Raw genomic sequence first — 4,988 nt, 5'->3', positions numbered from 1 at the left:
AGACAACCATACTCCACAGGAGAGTGACCTCTAGCGAAAAAGCCTTGGAAATGTTCTTTGCAATTGAATGTGTAAAGGTTCAGAATACCATTAGGACAACGTGCAATTAGAAGGAAGAAAGGTGAGAGTGTAAGTACTGAGCATATTCAAATTCATCAGTGATGTTCAGTTATTTTCCCTGTGAAGAGATGTACCAGAATTAAATTTTAATGACTGTAGCCTGTTTTACGGATTTACCGTTTTGCGTTCATGTGTTGTTTTATACTGAAAACTACATAATTTAGTCGTTTGGAGCAAAGGCTCTGGAGTCAGAGCCAGGGTTAAAACACAGGATTTGTCACTTCCTAAATTTTTTGCTCTGAGGAGCAGGTTATTTAACTTTCCTGTGACTTAGTTTCCCAGGCTTAAAATGTGAACAATTGTACCTACATCACAGAGATGAGAAAATTGCCTGATAGGAAGTAAAAATCTCAACAACTGTCAGCATTTTTATTACAAGAATAAATACAATCCCTGTTCAGTTTAGTTGCTCAGTCATGTCCAACTCTTTGCGACCCCATGGACCGCAGCATGCCAGGCCTCCCTGTCCATCACCATCTCCAGGAGTTCACCCAAACTCATGTCCATTGAGTCAGTGATGCCATCCAACCATCTCATCCTCTGTCATCCCCTTCTCTTCCTGCCCCCAATCCCTCCCAGCATCAGGGTCTTTTCAAATGAGTCAGCATCAGGTGGCCAAAGTATTGGAGTTACAGCTTCAACATGAGTCCTTCCAATGAACACTCAGGACTGATCTCCTTTAGGATGGTCTGGTTGGATCGCCTTGCAATCCAAGGGACTCTCAAGAGTCTTCTCCAACACAACAGTCCCTGTAGTTTCTATCATTCTGTGGTAAAATAATCTCTTAGCAATCTCTTTGGCAGGAATAAGTGGAGGACAGATGACTCATCACAAGAATGGGGGAGCCATTCTACAAAAGGGGGGATTCACACCTGTGCTTGTCACCTCATACCATCTAGACGGAGACTCCATGGAGACGGAGATATCCTAGCGCTATGAATCGGGTGGTTCTGGCTATCACAGGAAGTCCAGTTGTTGTGAGTGAATGTGCAGTCACAAGGATGGCCTTGGATTGGGTGGGCAGTGATAAAACGCCACGAAGTGATTAGTCATTGGAGAGGGCTAGGACTGGACGCCTGCCCTGCAGGTCCTCAGATATTGTCATTATGTTCCCGAGGTGTCCAGCTGGAATTACACAGGGGGTATATGGCTTGAGTGGTACAGAACCCACCTGACAATGCATTTTGCTTTAAACTATCACAAGTGGGACTTTCCTGGTGGTCCAGTGGCTAAGACTTCACCTTCCAGTGCAGGGGTTGAGAGTTTAATCCCTGGTTGGGGAACTAAGATCCCATATGCCTTTGGGCCCAAAAGCTAGAATATCAACTGAAGCAACACTGTAACAAATTCAACAAATACTTTACAAAGGGTCCACATCAGAAAGATCTTTTTAAAAAGTCACAAGCAAAAATAATCCTGTGTGGGTGAAATTATTTTGCAATCTTGAGAAGACACCTTTTGGTTTTCTCTATTTTCTCCCATTGCCTCAATATCTAAAATCCATTCGGGGTAGTACATCTTAGTTTGCAATTGGAGAAAAAGCAAATACCCGTGGGAGGGGTGGTATGCTGATTTAAGTTTATTCTGAGTATAAATGAAGAGTCTGAGGTGCTCTGCGGTGCTCTGCGGGGAACAGGGTTGAGGGTGTGAGGAGGCAACCACAAGGGTGGAATTCTGTAGTGAGCCAAACGGTCATGGAAAAGACAATTGTAATACCGAATAGAAACTCTGCCTAGGGAAAAGCGTGCCCGGCAGCATTATTATTTATTCACTTACTTTAAAATTATCCACATAATGAAAGGAATTCAAGTCTCCTTATAAGGATGCACATCATTTATCAAGATCAACTGAAAAAAAATAAGAAAATGTAGGTGCATAGAAAACGTGGGGAGGAAAGAGGCAGGGCCAGGAGTGACGTTGGCGGAGGCATGCGCAATGCTGGCTACTTCTGCACACCGGAAGGAGGTGACCCCCAGACGCGGCACGAGTGCTCGGACAGTCCGTGTGGCAAAGAAATGTGTGCCCATCACGCTCTTTGTAGTGAACTAGGACCTCGGAGAGTGAGCCCCGGACATGCATTTTGAATAGCGATTCATGTTATTCTGATACAGCAAGACCCTAAGCCTTACCCTTCTCCTTACTCTCACCTGTCCCCTTTCATCAATGTCTTGCCTTCCAGTCACTCCTATGTGGGTGCTGAGGCAACATCAAGATATCTATTCCAGATAAAGTACTGGAAAGTCATCTGGAAGTAGAATAAAATGTTTTAGGAAATTGCTTTCTTTGATAGCGATCAGTTGACTAAAGTAATATAAAGGAAGAAACTGGAATGAGATTGTCTCCCCTTTATTTCTAAAAGTTAAATAATTTAAATGTAAAATGCTTTACACGTGAAAAAAGAGTCGGACATGACTTAGCAGCTGAACCAAAAAAAGTTGTACAGACAAATGTTTATAAATGAGACGTCCGAGAATCTTAAAATCAACTAATGAAATGCAGTATTCTTTAATACTGCAAAGTTCTTGGCTCTTAAGGAAAAAGTGTTGGACTTGTTAATTATTTGGGAAACCTCAGTGAAGTCATTCCCAGACGATTTAGGAATGCTGATTTGTCAACTTGCATTTCTTAATTGCTTAATGAAGTCCACAGTTTGCTGAGCACCAGTCTGCTGGTGCTCCTTGAGTGTAACATTTTAAAAGAAAATGAGATCAGGGCATTGGTGTTCTTTCCCCCCTGTGTGTGTCTAAACATGAAGTATGCATTGATTTTCATATACTGATTCCCATTACTAGGACATCATTTGAATCTATGGTAAATTTAAATTTAGAGTAAATGCTTTGGCCTCTGTCTCTGATGTTACTGTAACTGAAGTAACTCAGACGCACGGAAGGTCATGTCAGGCGTTTATGTAAAACTTACTGGAGCTGTTTGTAAAGGCACCTTGTGTATTATTGCTTTGTGCATACACTTGACAGGAAATCCTGTCATTCTATCATTTCCTTCCATATTTCAACTCTTTCTCATTATAAATAAAACCCTTTATTGCTAACGGCCACTGAGCCACACGAGGTAGGGCGTGGATCTCCATGAAGTCTTGCTCACTCTTCACTGAAGCTTGAGGATGGAAGGTGCGCTGAATTTTTCATTCACTGCATTGCTAGGTCCAAACTGCTGCTAGTGTCATCGCTAGACGAACTTCCCATGAGGACTTTAAACACTGAATCACAAATATATTCACTCACCCATTGTTCATCTGCCTTCTTCCTAGTTAGCAAACCTAACTCCATCGTTGAGACTGGTCATTTTTATAGGATTTTTTTTCTTCATAGACTTTTAGTAAAGGCCACTTATAAAAATTACCCAGAGATATCTGGCTTCCATTCTCTTCTTCCTCCCTATTGCCCTCTTCCCCTTCTGGAAAATGCAGGATTGTTTGTAAAAGCATCAATAAGAGATAGCTTGAAACCACTAATTTGTAGAGAATATACATGTTCTTCTTAAAATATTTATGTATTTACTTTTGGCTGCACTGGGTGTTTGTTGTTCAGGCTTTCTCTAGTTGCAGCAAGCGGGAGCTAGGCTCACAGGCTGTAGGCACCTGGGCTTCAGTAGTTGTGGTGCTGGACTTAGTTGCCCCTCGGCATGTGGAATCTTCCTGGACCAGGGACTGAACCTGCAGCCCCTGATTCGGCAGATGGATTCTTAACCACTGGACCACATGGGAAGTCCCGTAGAATATGTATGTTCTTGATTCACCCCTTGAGAGAGAGCCATGCAACCTGCATCAGAGTATGTCGTGAGTAAGAAATAAACTTCTGGGGCTTTCAAGTCCCTGGACTTTAGGGGTACTGATTCCATCGCATAGTCTATTCCATCCTGCCTCCCAGCACTTGAGTTTTAAAGTGAAGTGGTGGTCAGAGAGGGCAGTCAGAGTTCCAGTTCCTGCATGCAGGGCATGTCCACGAGGTAGCCATGTTTAAAATACGACCACATTGATCTGTGACTCAGGTGGAGATAAAGATCATTCTGATGATGGGTGGGAAGCTTTGTTTTAAATTTTGTTTTGGGATGTAATGTCTGACTGCGGCAGGTACCATCAGAAATAAAACGAGGCTTTGGCACTCAACATAGGGCACAGGTCAGCCTGCACTGATGCATTGGGGCAGTGGGAAAGCTCATGAAGCCTGAGAGATAGGCTGCACGCCCCCTTCAGGCACTCATCCCAGAAGCCTGGATTTGTATTATAAGTCCTACCTGTTCTGTACTTGGTGTAGTCAAGATAATTGAAAGCAGGTGTGGCTTAAAAGCCTTCCTAAAATCAGCAGCAAAATAGTTGCAAAAATTGCCAAAGTCATTTTAAGAAAAGGTGGTTTCCTAGCCCAGTTCCACAGTATCATCATCACCCTTAGCAGCACCTGTGACCCTGCAGGGGTTTGTTGGGGTTAGTAGCGGGAGGGGAGTTGGAGGAGTGATGTACCTACTCTCTAAAGCAGCAGCAGCAATTTTTAAACATTTTTAATTGGAGGATAACTACTTTACAATAGTGTGATGGTTTTGCCATACATCAACATGACTCTGACATAGGCATACATGTGTCTCTCCATCCTGAACCCCACCCCCCCATCCCTTCAATTTGTCACAGAGCACCAGCTTTGGGTGCCCTGCGCCATATATCGAACTCGCACTGGCTATCTATTTTACATATGGTAATGTATATGTTACAATGCTATTCTCTCAAATCATCCCACCCTTTCCTTCTCCCAGAGTCCAAGTCTGTTCTTTATGCCGGTGTCTCCTTCACTGCCCTGCATGTAGGATCGTCAGTACCATCTTTCTAAATTCCATATATATGTGTTAATATACAGTAT

This window comes from Ovis aries, chromosome 8 (genome assembly GCF_016772045.2).
Source record: "Ovis aries strain OAR_USU_Benz2616 breed Rambouillet chromosome 8, ARS-UI_Ramb_v3.0, whole genome shotgun sequence".
NCBI lineage: Eukaryota > Metazoa > Chordata > Mammalia > Artiodactyla > Bovidae > Ovis > Ovis aries.
This window is presented reverse-complemented; position numbering follows the sequence as displayed.